General features: G+C 48.2%; 1 protein-coding gene across 6 annotated transcripts in view; it reads right to left on the bottom strand.

Annotated features, from left to right (window-relative positions):
• Positions 1–15542, bottom strand: part of LOC142587412 (uncharacterized) — a 116242-nt gene that overhangs the window by 77647 nt on the left and 23053 nt on the right. The window lies entirely within an intron of this gene.

Raw genomic sequence — 15542 nt, 5'->3', positions numbered from 1 at the left:
CGTGGAACCTTGACGTGGAACTTCCTTCTTGCCGCAGGTGTCACGACAACGTGACACCTGCGGAAAGAAGGACGTTCCACGTCCGGCGCGAGTCGCGAGTGCAGGCGAAAATTCGCGCAAGCTTTCGCTGGAACGGGTGTGATGGCGTCCTTCTCTCTCTCTCTCTCTCCCTATCTCTTTCTCTCTCTCTCTCTCACACACTCATTTTTTGCCTGGTGACGCCAGAAATCATCTCGAAGCGTGCTCTATTTCATTCAGAACCTTCTGACGGTACCGCAGCTCGGATAAATAAAGAAAGGCTTCTTGGATCAGAATGAGGACAACTCGTAATTGTCATAGCATTGCCGCCCGCGCAGCATGGAAGCAGGTAGCGTTTTCTAATAGATAGGGGAGTTCAACGTCACTGACGCTCTATTTAATTTTGCGTTTGGATCCAGAGCAGCCCGCAACCAAAAGAAAAACTGCACGCAGTAGTACCTACGACGATTTCTGTGAAGCTGTTGTTGGGCAACATATGTGTGTCCGGCTTCAATTTTGCGAATGCAATATTTCCTCTAAAATCTCTAAATACAACTTTATTAAAATATTTTTTTACTTTACTTGGGATCCATATTTTCCACGATGCCGCATCTGTATTGGCTGCCAAACCTTACATTCGACAACAGATGTACAATTGCGCTTATCACAAGTTGTTATTGCAGCACCTTGTGTTATTTGGAGCAGAAAATAGAACAGCGTGTATACCTGCATTCGCGATCTCTGGGAACGAAAGCAAATTGTGGGGGGGGGGGACATGCGCGGTATCCAAGGCGGCTGTGTTGGGGCTAAAACATCAATCCCTTCCCCGGAATTTTTGATATACTCGCCTCCCACTACACCTTGGGCGGGGGGCAACAGAAGACCTATGGGCCCTGGGTGCTAGACGACCTAGTTACGCAATTGGCTTAGCCCTTGGCTCCGACAGGGGTACAGGCTAAAGAAAACAAGCGTTGGTTGTTTTCAACGCTACAGTTTAGAAGCCAAGGTTGTCAGTTTCTTCAGCTTTTCCCAGGGACAGCGACCAAGCGTTTCTTGCGGAGTGTTGTTATTTATACCTCTGGCTACTTATCTGAAATTTTCAGAGTATGTATTAGCCGTCAGGCCTTGTTCAGCGGCGATTGAAATGAACCTCCTCGGATGTCTGCCGGAAACGGCAGCGTCAGCACCGGCCATCTCCATGAAAGGGACCGGGCTACAGACTGACAGCTAGAGGGTAGGTACCCATGTCTGCTAGCTCAGTAGCGAGGACCCTTCCTACCAGGATGACTTCGATATTGCGAGGAGCCTTAAGGCGAAGGGAAAAGACACCAGGCACTTTTCATCCTCCATTATGAGAACTGTTGGACTTACACAGAGCTCACACGGCGACACTATCCTTTTTATGCTTCTGGTACACAACAATAACAAGACGCGGATTTATAGCCAATCTGACTAGACGCTGCTAGAGATCGTAGTTCCAAATGAATTCACGGCCATTAGAGTGGATACATGCGAAAATGTGCTGGCGGTTTATGTACAGCATGCGGGTGCTCTTAGCACGCTACGGAAAGTAGCAGTCCTTGATGGCACGAAGGTGCGCTGTCACATTGCGCTGGGCTCTGATGTCATAAACAGTGTAATATAGGACCTAGGCTCTGCCATCCTCAGCAACAATTTGCGGATTCTGGCATGAAGCAGCAAGTGATCATGACGTCATTCTTTATATGTTTCGCCTAGGCAACTAAAGTTGCACGAAGATTGCCTTCGGGGGCGACTGTCTCCCGTCGCTCGTTAAGGTGGGCAACTTTCTTTATCCTGTCCGGTCTGTTATTCTGAAGCCTCTGCCATGCCGCAACTGCAAGGAACTCGGACACTTGAACAGCGTCTGTGAGTACGAAACACTGCGCCCACGCTGCGCTGAGGCACACGCCACTGATAAATTTACCGCTACTGTCACGAAACGTCACAACTGCTACGCATCTCATCCGGCTTCAGCCCAGGACTGCGCAAGGATTTGAAAGGAGATGGCTATCTTAAAAGAGGTGGCAATGAATCATTCCTCTCATCGAGAAATGTCGACGAAACAAAGAAAGGGAGACTCCCGTCACTGACGTTCCTTAAGGAAAGCCCCTGCATCGGCGAAGCATATGCCGCGTCCAAGGTCCCCTCTACCATTGCCACCCAGGCCATGCAAACCAGAAAAATATGCTTAGGGCAAGTCTTGTCAGATGCATATGGACAACGAAGCCTGGCTTGCGTTGCCAAAACAGCAACGACATGCATAATCGCTGCAAGCCGATGGTAGTAGAACAACCCGGGCATCTCCTTCCTGTGAGTTGGTGAACAGGAATCGAGAGCGGTTTGTTTTGTGCGATCCCTAATAAATACAATTTGCGTGCTACTAAACAAGCGGCAAACACAGGCCGCTCTAATCGTGTTGGAAATAATGGATAAAATAACGCCAGTACTGCTAGCCTCGTATAAGCACCACGGTCTACGTAATACACTCGTTTCGCACAGAAGTTAGAAGTGCGGTGATTTTTCAATGGAACACCATACGCTCGAAGCAACGCATCTAATATTTTCGCCAATTTGCCTTCAAAAATCGCTTTCCCATACTTGTAATTTGCGAAATAAGCATATCCACTCCTCACAGTACATTTGGCTGTAAAGTTTTTGCTTTTTCCACATGGCACGAATGGAGAAAAGTCCTCGCTTATATACGCACAGACTTCACGTATGTTTCGCAGAGTGTTTAGCCTCATGAGTACAACCAACACGTATGCCTCCGCGTAAGTAAAACAAAGTCTATTTCACTCATCATCATCATCAGCCTTGTTACGCCCACTGCAGGGCAAAGGCCTCTCCCATACTTCTCCAACTACCTCGGTCCTGTACTAATGTTGTCCCTGCAAACTTCTTAATCTCATCCGCCCACCTCACATTCTGCCACCCCCTGCTACGCTTCCTTTGCCTTGGAATCCAGTCCGTACCCTTAATGACCATCGGTTATCTTCCCTCCTCATTATATGTCCTGCCCATGCCCATTTGTTTTTCTTGATTTCAACTAAGATGTCATTATCTCGCATTTGTTCCCACAACCAATCTGCCTTTTTCTTATCCGTTAACGTTACAACCATCATTCTTCTTTCCATAGCACGTTGCGCCGTCCTCAATTTGAACAGAACCCAATTCGTAAGCCTCCAGGTTTCTGGCACATGTGTTAGTACTGGTAAGACACAGCTGTTATACACTTTTCTCTTGAGGGACAATGGCAACCCGCTTTTCATGACCTCAGAATGACCACCCCAGCCCATTCTTATATTTATAATTATTGCAGTCTCATGATCCAGACCGCAGTCACTACCTGTCTTGAGGAGATTTACTCCCTTACCACTTCCTGTACCTCGCCACCTATCGTGAGCTGCTGTTCTCTTCCGAGACTGTTAACAATTACTTTAGTTTCCTGCAGATTAATTTTTACACCCACCCTTCTGCTTTGCCGCTCAGTGAGCATGCACTGCAGTTGGTCTCCTGAGTTACTAAGCAAGGCAATATCATCAGGCAATCGCAAGTTACTAAGGTATTCTCCGTTAACTTTTATCCCCACTTCTTCGCAATCTAGGTCTCTGAACACCTCCTGTAAACACGCTGAGAATAGCACTGGAGAGATCGTATCTCCCTGCCTGACGCTTTCTTTATTGAGATTTTGTAGCTTTATTTATGCAGGACTACGGTGGCTGTGGAGCTGCTATAGATACCTCAGTATTTTAGCATACGGCTCGTCTACACCTTGATTCTGTAATGCCTCCATGACTGCTGAGGTTTCAGTGAATCAAACGCTTTCTAATAATCAATTAAACTGTATATAAGGGTTGGTTATATTCCGCGCATTTCGCTATCACCTGATTGATAGTGTGAATATGGTCTATTGTTGGGTAGCCTTTACGGACTCCTGCCTGGTCCTTTGGCTGAGAGAAGTCTAAGGTGTTCCTGATTCTATTTGCGATTGCCTTAATAAATACTTTGTATGAAGCATACAGTAAGCTGATCGGACTATAATTTTTTAAGTCTCATGTGTCCCCTTTCTTGGGATTGTATTAGCACTCTTCCAAGATTCCAGTACGCTCGAGGTTATGAGGCATTGCATATACAGGGTGGCCAGTTTCTCTAGAACACTCTGCCCACCATCCTTCAAAAAATGTGCTGTTACCTGTTCCTTCCCAGCTGCCTTCCCCCTTTGCATAGCTCCCAAGGCTTTCTTTACTTCTTCCGGCGCTACTTGTGTGATTTCAAATTTCTCTAGATTATTCTCTCTTCCAATATCGTCGTGGGAGCCACTGGTACTCTATAAACCTCTATAGAACTTCTCAGCCACTTGAACTATCTCATCCGTATTAGCATTCATGTTGCCGGCTTTGTCTCGTAACGCATACGTATGATTCTTGCCCATTGTTAGTTTCTTCGTCACTGCTTTTAGGCTTCCTCCGTTCCGGAGAGCATGTTCAATTGTATCCGTATTATACTTCCTCACGTCAGCTGGTTTACGCTTGTCATGGTGATACTTCAGTCATCGAATGTTGCAGAGTGATCGTTGGTGCCCGCGTTTCTTCCAGAACGTTCTACGCCGTTCCTGTGGCGCATACATTAAATTAGTTTACACAAAGTTCGGTGAGGATGGTCAGTGGACAGAACCATCGACACCCTTCGAGAAACTTAAGATACATGCAGGCGCGTTCTGCGCTGACCGATAACATTTCTTTGACGGTGTAAAGCTCTCGCGAGAAGAGTATAAACAGGTCGACGTGGCCATGCCATCGCTGAGGGTAGCTATACGGGCCTGTTGGTATGATACATTCTATTTTGTTTTAGCCCAAGCTGAACGACAGCTACAACAAAAAGGCACATTTGACACCGACAAAGCGTTGTGTCAAATGTGCCTTTCTGTTACCCCTGTCGCTCAGCCTGCGCTACATCAAAATAGAAGATACCATATCAGCGACAATGAAAACTGCCAGGTGTTCATTATCGCTGCCATCGAACGGAATGGATTTCGGCGTTGAGCTTGAGAAACTACGTGCTCTTCGATGGCATGCGAAACAACGATAAAGAGACTAAATTATTTTATCATCTGCGAGACGCATTAACTCATTAATAAGAAAATTTAGCGTCGCATATTCACACAATAGACTTAGTAATGGAAGACATTCTCTGAATGAATGGACCCTCGCCAACCGCTGTCACATATTTAGAACACAGTGTGTGGTCTTCAAGGCAGCCCATTTGCATCTTTGGCTCTCCATGAAGGCCGAACTTAGCTTGATGTGGCGCGGGTTTCTGGGTGAGGAACACTGCTGATCCTGCCAGCACAACGGTTATGTACGCGTTCCCCCTACTGCGCTGGTACCAGGAATGGACGTGCATTTTACTGTAGAAAAACTTGAAGCTCCACTGGCTGTTTCTAAAGGATCATCTTCTCAAGGCACCAAAGGCCTATCTATGCTGCCCTCTCGCTCCTTGGACAAGAGGTAAGAGCAGCACTTCTCAACAGTTTTACCAACCCATGGCATGGAGATTGAGTACCGTGGTAATTGAGTCAGCTCGAACGATTGCTAAAGCCCGCAAAATCCCCATTACATTTGGCGGCAAATCGCCCCATTGCTCTGGCGAACTGTGTCGGAAAGGGGATAGAAAAGATAATCCCTGGACGCTTAGAACAGTATATAGAGCCTTACCATTCTACCGCGATTTCATGGCAGGCTTTGGTCGGGGCCGTTCGAGCATTGAGAGCATCATTGACCTCGCAACGTTTGTGCAACTGTCGAAAAGCCGTAAGTACATATCAGTTGCGCTCTATCCTGACGTAAAAGGCGCTTATGAGAACGTTGAACATGACGCCATCAACACCCTGGCAACTGTTAGAATCGGCGGCAATATGCTTCTTTCGTTATCTGGATTCGTAACTCGCCAGTCATTTTTTCTATGAAGAGAAGGTAGGCGGTGCGCACAACTGCACATACGGCGGCGTGCCTCAGGAAGGAGCTTGGAGTGACCCGTCGTTCAATGTGACATTCACTGAAGTAGCTGAAGTTTTTTTCAAAAATACTCTACCTCACGATATACGCAGATGTCCACTTGCCTTTGAATTCCTGCGGTTGCTGTCCTTGAGGTAGATATGCGATTGCAGCGGGCAGCAATCTTGACATCAGCCTACTTTCAACTAGCGGATTTCCAGTATCAACCGAGAAATATGCGTTGATAATTTTCACATGTAAACCTATGGTACGATACCCATTCTCCTTCAATAGACACGGTAGCACTTATGCAAACACTCATGGACTTTTGACTGCATTAATCGACCGATATTTTTTCTGCAACCCTCATAGAGCATGTCTGAAGAAAAGCTGTTGTCGGTTACCCATGTACTGATATAAATATGTAGCAAAGCTTGGGGCACAGTGTAGGCTCCATGCTTCAGTTATTCAGAGCTCTATTTCAAGTATTTCTGCACTACAGCCTTTCAGTTTTGTCCCATGCACGCAACTAAAATTTCTTATTACACAATAGCTTACACTGTCATGCACTGTGCACGCATTTAGGTCTTCCTCGCTGCAGATCAACACATACATCAATAGTGCTCGCCAAGGATGATTGTATCCACCGATCTGTTGGTGCGGATCGTCTGACGGCACACATTCATTATCTTTCCCGCGTCCTCGGTCGCCCTTGCAGAGAATTCGCATAACCAAGTTACATTGCCTTCCCTCAAGATACCCACCAGTTGCAAGGTCTTCATTTTCCATGTGGTTCCTCCAACAGCCGCAAGTGTGCCTAAGTATTCCGGGTGTAATAAAGGTAAATCATCCAAAAGTATATCTGAAGCAGATGGCGTTGCTATAACTAAATGCGACATATGGGGACCGAATACACATTGATAGAAGTGGTTCGGTCGCATCTACAAACTCTTGATTTGGCGTTGTCATTCCGGCTAAGGGAACTTCAATCAAATTCAATCTGTCACACATGACATCAATGACGGCGGAGCTTGCTGCCTTGCGTGCTGCTGTACAACACCTCCTGCAAGAGACAGTTCCAAGATGGGTCACATTTTGCTACTCTGAAGCAGCACTTCAGAAACTGCCCTGTATAAAAGGACTCATGAAGAGTTGGAGTATTGTACCGGACACGAAGAACGGCTCAACTCAAAGAAGAGGAAGTCAAGGGCGAGGAGCACAATACAGTAGCAGTGGGTCAGGGCATTCGTTGATTTTGAGACGAGATAGATTTGGGTGCGTTGTCTACCACTTCACAACGGTTCAAGGCCCGGAACTGTACATTTTGGTGGCAGCGGTCATGCTAACCCGCCGCAAGACCTCCTCCAGTACGATGCCTTCACTCGCATCAGTACCATAATATATGACGGCACCGTCATCGGACACTCGACTGGACTGAGCGACGCCACCACTACGCAGCCATCGCCACCATCTCAGGCTTCTGATTCTGGGACGCTACCTTCAAACATTCACCCTGCCAATTCGGATTCCAGTCGCCGCAAGCATGCGCATGGCTTAGCGACTACCTTGGACTGGTTTGAACGACGCCTTCAGAAGGGACTGCTTGCCTTTCAGAATTGTTTATTCCAGCGTATGTCTTCCGCAGAGAGTCGTATCGATGACCTCCCCAGACGTGTTTCCAGCCTCCTATCGTCTTCTTCCACTGCTCAAACTACACGTGCCTCACCACCTCAATCCCGCTTTGCTTATTACGCCACGCAGCATTGTCGGGGATTCCTTCGAAGTTCACCTACCTTTGAAGGTAGCACATCATGATCTGTTTTTCGTATGCAGTTTGAGCCAGTTGATGCTTTCCACTTCACTCCAGGTCACGCCATCACAAAGCTCAAATCCTCGTGGCTGACCTTCGTGCTCCTGCCGCTGAATTTCAGATCTGGTGACAGCAGCCAGAGGTTCACATAGTGGAACGCTCCTGAGCAGTTTCCCGCTCCTGTCTTTCTCCAAGTCAGCAAGCCTCAGCTGTCAAGTGAGCCGCTCCGACACATAGCGCCAGCGCTGTCCATGCATGCGCTGCTTTCAATGCAATGAGGTCGGTCGTTACAGTCGAGACTGCGAGCCTCATATCTGTTCTTCAGAAAAGTGTAAGCGTCCATTCTCATTGCGGGGGAAAGCTCTGCATATACTAAATTTTTTGGCTGCATCTGATTGCAGCTGCAGCTCCCTCACGATCAAACATCTCACCTAGAAGGTAACACAGTCGCAGTGTCCTTGTATGTGCGCTACATATTTAGGTCGGTCAGCCATGCCGTCGCAGGAGCTAGCTCCTTTCTGAGCAATAGCACTTGATCCTTGCGCAAGCATTTATTGTGCTCTTGTAGGAGAATATGCGCCCTCTTAACATATGTATGTGCGCTAACAACTATGTTTCTACGAAGCCAGAGAAAATGAACATATACGTCCGCTACCACCGCTTTCTTTTCCTGTATTGGCAATATCTACGGTAAATGTAGCCTTGTCGTCTGCAGCGTGGGTACCCGATTGTTGCGACATGTACGCATGCTTAGATTTGGATGTCTTTGTTGACTGCTATATCTGCTCGCGACCAGGCAATAAATTTGCCATCCCACGGCTTCACTGTGCTCCTCTTATTCTGCATTTGCTATCTTGGTTTCCAACCTATCAGACAGCCCGCTGTACCTACACTCTAGAAGCGTGGTGGTGTCCAGGGTCACCCTTTAGCGCTGCTCCATCCTTACAACAGTGCAGCACTGTACTTCTCCTGAGAGGGGCGATGACTTCGACGACAAGACTGCATTTCCTTTTGGCCCAAACCTGACGTCGTCCGAGAAGTCTGAAATAAAAGTATTGATGGTGAAATTTGAAAGGCGCTTGAGATTATAACCGCACGAAATTGCCTGCCGGTTCTCACGCACTCGTTCGACACAGCTGTCGCTGTGTTTCTGCTTGTGAACGCCCTGGAATTACAACTTCAGTAGCAGATATGTTACAGCGTGGCATCATGTATCTCTCGTTCAGTCGTTGCTGGGCCCCTGTAGTTCTCATGAGCAAGAAGGACATCACAACGCGATTTCCCGTAGACTATCGCCGCCTAAACAGTGTTACCAAACCGGAAGCATAAGTACTTCCAGGCCTCGCCCACCTCTTAGATCGGCTTCACGGGCCAGATTTTTTACTACACTCGACCTCTGCTCAAGCTACTGCCAGGTCGGGCACGACAATAAAGACGTGGAGAAGGCTGCTTTTTGTCACAATCGACGGCTTGTACAGGTGCCTTGGACACTTTAAGGGATTGATGGCGTTCTGTATTTGGATTATATCATCATTTACGTCCCCATGTTTCCCGAACACCAACGGTATTTGGAACTCGTCTTATGCACTGTAGATGATGGCCTGCTCCGCAGGAAGCCTTCAAATTGTTTGTTCGACTACTCAGAAATTATGAAGTTGGGTCATGTTGTGAGCACCCACAGCATCAGCCAGGACCGTCCGATCCTAAAAGCTTTATCAAGCATTACTCTTCCCACAATGGCCAAACAAGTTAAAAGCTTTTGGGCTTCGCTTCCGACATTCGCGGTTTCGTCCCTCGCTTCACCCCTCACGCTGGCCCTTCAATAAACTTCCGAAGAAAAAGAAGGAGTTGCATTGTTGCCCCAACCATTAACCAGCCTTCCAGAACATTAAAGTGGCCCTACGGCTCCACCGACCGTCACACCCTATCAAGAGGACGCACCTAGCATCATCCATCATTTGTCTTGGCCTTGGCGCGGTTCTTCAACATTCCGACTGAGACCGAGAACACCCTTGCCTATTCCAGCCACCGCCTCCGTGAACTAAAGAGCCGATACCACGCTTCAGAATTTGAGTGTGTCGCGGTAGTCTGGGTCATTGAGAAGTATCTCCCCTACGTCTACAGGGAGCAATTCATTATTGTTAGGGACAGTGTTGCATTCCACTGGCTATAAACAGAAAAAGACCTAAATACCAAGCGTGCTCGGTGTTCCCTCATGTTTCGAGAGACTACAGCGTCACGGTTGTCTACCGCAGTGTTTCTTGCCACCAAGGGTTGTCATTCTTCACGCAACTGTGGGGATACTAGTTACTCTGCACCGGCATTTGTAGTAGTCGATCTCTGAGCTGCACAATGAAAGAGTACCAAAATTTGCTACAACTTCCGGCCCCTCTCTGGCACCTAATCACTACCTCGAGAGCCTTTCATCAGCTTATACATACCCAGATTTCATCTTTTTCTTGTGTCATGACGCTCCCTCTGCTGGCCATCATGGTCAGCAGAAGAACCTTGCTCGCGTTAAGCAAAGGTTTTGGTGCTTTCGCACGCGTGCTGACGTCTACCTGTGCGTGTCACCCTGCATCATTTCTAAAACTCGTAAGGTCGTCACGAACCTATAACATGTTCCCTTACAGCCAATAGACACTCCTCACGCACCGTTCGATATCGTTACGCAAGGAATGAGTCAGTAAGACGAGCAACTATTTCAAGGTTATATTTACAACACCGGTTAGCTTCACAGCGCGAGCGCAGTTCGTTCTTCCTCTTCTTTTCTTGAGTGATCGCGTCCACGCGCTTTGTTCATACAATCAAATACCCCACGCGTGTAGCATAATCCATTTTCCATTTTTTCCCTCTTCTTCTTTCTCCTTTTATTCCCTTTACCCCTTTCCCCAGCACAGGGTAGCCAGCCGGTACTTACACTGGCTAACCTCCCTGTCTTTCCTCTCCTTTGTTTCCTCCTCCTCCTCCCGGCGGCAGAAGGAACGTCCCAAGCGTCTAAAAGTCATCACTGGGAGTGTGATACTGCTTCAGTCGTGTAACGTGCACGATATAACTGGACTGGGAAGCAGATGGGGCGCCAGGGGTGATCTCGTAGGTGACGGGAATCACGGCAAGAAGCACTCGGTATGGGTCTGTGTAGCGAGACAGCAGTTTTTCTGATAGCCGACCTGACGCGACGGAGACCACAGAAGCACACAAGAACCAGGTGGAAAGTGCACGTCTCGATGTCGCCGGTCGTACAAACGCCTTTGACTCTCTCGGGATTTCAGAAGGCGGTCACGGGGAATTTTCCTTGCGTGGGCGCAGCGGGCGGTGGTGTCAAGTACATATACACTGGTCGGTACCGCGTGAACTGGGAGGGTTGCTTTGAGGGGCAGTGCTGGTCCTCGACCGAACAAAAGGAAAATGGGGATTAACCGGCTGTGTCAAGGCGCGAGCAATTATAAGCAAATGGGACACACCGTAGAGTGACGTCCCAGTCAGTGTGATCTGAAGAGACATATTTCGCGAGCATGTCTGTGAGACCACGAACGAGACGCTCCGTGAGGCCATTTCGGGCATGGTATGACGTGGATAGCTCGTGCGTCGGAGCATAGGACTGCAGGATGTCCGCGATAACTTTTCATAGGAATGTTCCGCCACAGTCTGTGAGAAGTTGTCGCAGAGCACCATGTAAGAAAATCCCGTCGCGTAGAAGAAAATCAGTGACATCGGTGGCGCAGCTAAAAGGAAGTGCTCGGGTGATGGCGTAGCCCGTGGCGTAATGCGTGGCCATATCGATCCCTTTGTTCCCAGAGGTACAAAAACGAAAACGGCCATGTAAGTCCACACCTGACCGAAAAAATGGTTCCTCGGGAATGTCGACTGGTAGAAGATACCCAGCAGGGAGCGTCGATGGTGTCTTGCGTCGCTGGCATTTCTCACACGCAGCTACGTATTTTCGAAGGGAGCGAGGAAGCCCTGAACAAAAGAGGCGTCGGCGGATCCGCTCATAGATACGTGACACACCCAGGTGACCGGCAGTGGGCAGGTCGTGAAGTTCGTGGAGAACAGCCGAGCGAAGGTGTTTAGGGATCACAAGGAGTCACGCAGTGCCATCGGAGTAAACGTTGTGGCGGTAGAGTATGCCATCTTGAAGTGTGAATGAGCGAAGGGAACTGTGGGAAAGCGACGATTCCAGGCGGTCAATGATAACACGCTAGGACCGCTCACGGCGCCGCTCTTCGGTGCCATGGAGCAGTGGAAAAACAGGGAAAACACAGGCGTCGCTGTCAATATCAGACGTAGAGGTCGCGTCTTCGACTGGGTATTGAGAGAGGCAATATGCATCGTGGTGTTGGCGTCCCGACTTGTAAGTCACTGTATAGGGATATTACTGTAGTCGGAGGGCCCAACGACAAAACCGGCCGGTAGGATCCTTGAGCGATGAAAGCCAACAGAGCGCATGATGGTCTGTTATTGCTGAGATGGGCTTGCCATATAAATATGGGCAGGACTTTGACAGAGCCCACACTATAGGAAGACATTCGCGCTCGGTAACCAAATGGTTGCGCTCTGCAGTTGTCAGTAGCCGGCTAGAGTAGGATATAACGCGGTCGTGCCCGTGTTGGCGTTGCGATAAGACGGCGCCGATCCCACAACCACTGGCACCGGTTCTGACCTCTCTAGGTGCGGACGGGTCAAAATTGGTCGAGCCTAGCGGATTGGTGATAATCATGATAAGGCTTGAAAGTGCGGCAGTCTGAGGGTAACCCGATGTAAAAGGCACTTCTTTCTTCAGAACTTCACTGAGTGGTTGAGCAAGTGCTGCGAAATCTTTCACAAACCGCAGGAAATAAGAACAGAGCCCCACAAAACCACGGACGGCGATGAGTACTCAGGTACTCATCGAAGTTCCCGAAGTGGCACCTCGATGAGTTTAATTCAAACCGAGCCTTGTTAAAGCAGTCAAGGATACCAGCCACAGGCTCAAGGTGCGTCTGAAATGTAGGAGAGAACACAAGGACCTCGTCGAGGCAACAAACCCAAGTTGACCACTTGAAACGTTTAAGCAGAGAGTCGATCATCCGTTCGAACATGGTGCAAGCATTGCAGAAACCGACCGGCATAACCTTGATTTGGTAGAGGCAATCTGGAGTGACAACATCGGTGTTTTCATGGTCTTGCTTATCGAATGAAATCTGCCATAACCAGATCCAATGTCGATGGGCGAAAACTACTTGGCTGCGTGAAGACAATCAAGAGCGTCGTCAATTCGTGGTAAAGTGCGAGCGTCCTTGTTTAGTAATTCGGTTTAAGTGGCGGTAATCAACGCAGAAACGCCCCGTGCCATCTTTCTTTTTGACGAGCACGACCGGGGACACCCAAGGACTCAACGAGGGCTTAACAATGCCTCTGGCGAGCCTCTTTACTTCCTGCTGAATAACTTGCCGCTTTGCCGTGGAGACGCGCTATGGTCGGGAAGGATAAACACTGGCATCACCAGTGTTTATCCAATGCTTTGCAAGGGACGTCTGACCAAGTGATCGATTGTCACTGTCAAATATGTGCCGGTAGGAAAGCAAAAGGCAATATAGGACGGCTGCTTAGTCAGATGCGAGGTCCGGAGCGATCGTGGGACGTAATGGGCTGTCGAGGTTCAAGGCATCCTGCGGGTAATCAGTAGGATCTGGAGACGCGTCGGCTGTCAAAGCAGTGACGTGGTCATCTGTCACTGAACGGAGCGTGGACACCGCTATGCCTTCAGGTAAGGTTTGCTTCGTCAAGCCAAAATTAACAACGGGGATACAAATCCGATTAGCAGCAAGTGTTACGATGGAGTGTGGCACAGAGATGTCGTGCCCCAGGAGGACAAATAGGTGCGATGACATAGTCGCACCTATAGGAACGGTTGCTGTTGTGGCCAATTCGACGAAGGTTAGGGCTTTTGGAGGTAAGCGAACAAATTCTGTAGTGCAGACGGTGTTCGGTTTTTCGGGGGGAACGTCTGAACAAGCGGAAGCTGAAGAATACATTGTTGCGCCAAAAAAGGAAAATAAAGACTTGAGAAGGAAGAGTACGAAAAGACAGATTGAGCGCTGAGATTCAGCGCTCAATCTGTCTTTTCGTACTCTTCCTTCTCAAGTCTTTATTTTCCTTTTTTGAAGCAACAATGTATTCTTCAGATCCCAACCAACTCGCCCAGCAACAAGTTCTAAGCGGAAGCTCTAGGCATGGCGTACCGGTGGTACATTCAATAAGGGCAGAAAGCGTCTTCAGAAAGCCGAGCGCGAAGTTTAGGTCATCAGGGCAACTGGTCAGCACGGTGAACAGGACTGGAACTTGGCGGCCAGCAATTCCTATGCGAGCAGTGCATATACCCCTGACGGCAACAGTGGTGCCATTGACAACACGTACGTACATCTCGAGGGATGGCAGGCGTAAGAACTTTTTTGAGGTGACGACAAAGGTTAGCTAGCACTACGGACACTTGGTCTCCAGTATCAATTAATGCCGTCAACGGTACACCATCTACGTCTACTTCAATTAGTTTCATGTTTGTGAGGCGAGTCAATGGAGGATTTGAAGAGGACGAACATGATGAAACACTGCCTCCAAGAGCTGCATGGCCTTGTTTCCCGTCCATCGGTTTGGGGAGGAAAAGCGACGTTCATCGCATGGAGGAGCGGCTGTCAGGGGCATCATAAGTAGGGTGCAGATGGCGAGGTGAATAACGGCGAGCGTCCGCGTATGGGCAAAGGGCAGGGCATGAGCTCCACTGCGGCGGCATCCAGGTTGGGTTGCAGTGGCGGGATACATGACCAACGCTGTGGAAACGGAAGCAGATCGGTTTGTAGTCTGGGGTTTGCCATTCTGCAGGATTGCGTGGACTGCCCACTTGAAAAACACAACAGGAAATTTTCAGTCTGTCGTAATTTGGGACGTTGTTTCTGTCCTGTTGTCTGTATTTCTGTTGTCTGACGTTCTGTTGTCTGTATTGTGACGTCCTGTAGTCGAAAGTTCTGTACTTCCTGATCAATATTTAATTAAAATTGACTGATACCTCGTTTGGATATGTAAATTTATTAGTACAAAAACAAAAATATAAAGAAAGAAAGCTTCCCGCCTGGGATTCGAACTTCGGACTTGAGGCTGCACACGCAGCACGCTGAACATGCCTGTCAAAGTACATTTGGCTATGTCAACAGTAAAAATTGTTGTCTACGTTGCTGTTTACATTTGTATTTTAAAAGGCAAGATGCGCTTTCACTCCACCGCATCAACTGCAGCATCTCTAGAAGAGCAAAAGTGTTGTTACCATCGACAGGTACATCGTGGAGTGCTAGAACCTCGATTTTTCTGTACGATATCCACATTGAATAATAAATTGAGAAATAGACAATGGTGACCGTGTACACTGTTAGTGTTGCTACTGCTAATTTCGACAGTTGTCTCGCGCTCTTTACACTTTTGAGCGCGCATATAATTCGTGTGTTTATTCAAGATAGCTACGTAAACACTAAACTAAAAGTCTTTATTCTGGCAGTATACTGGCTTCTCATTAATCTGTACCAGATTAATGAGACCCGAGCGAGACAGCTTTTCACGGAACTTTGTGGAACAACCCTAAACTTCTTTTTCGCTTCGCATAAGCTTGTGCAATATTTCCGGGAAATTAACAAATGTGTCAGTGTAACCGCACGTGCAAGTTCACAGGC

The sequence above is a fragment of the Dermacentor variabilis genome, chromosome 7 (assembly GCF_050947875.1).
Source record: "Dermacentor variabilis isolate Ectoservices chromosome 7, ASM5094787v1, whole genome shotgun sequence".
In the NCBI taxonomy this organism is placed as follows: Eukaryota; Metazoa; Arthropoda; class Arachnida; order Ixodida; family Ixodidae; genus Dermacentor; species Dermacentor variabilis.
This window is presented reverse-complemented; position numbering and strand designations above follow the sequence as displayed.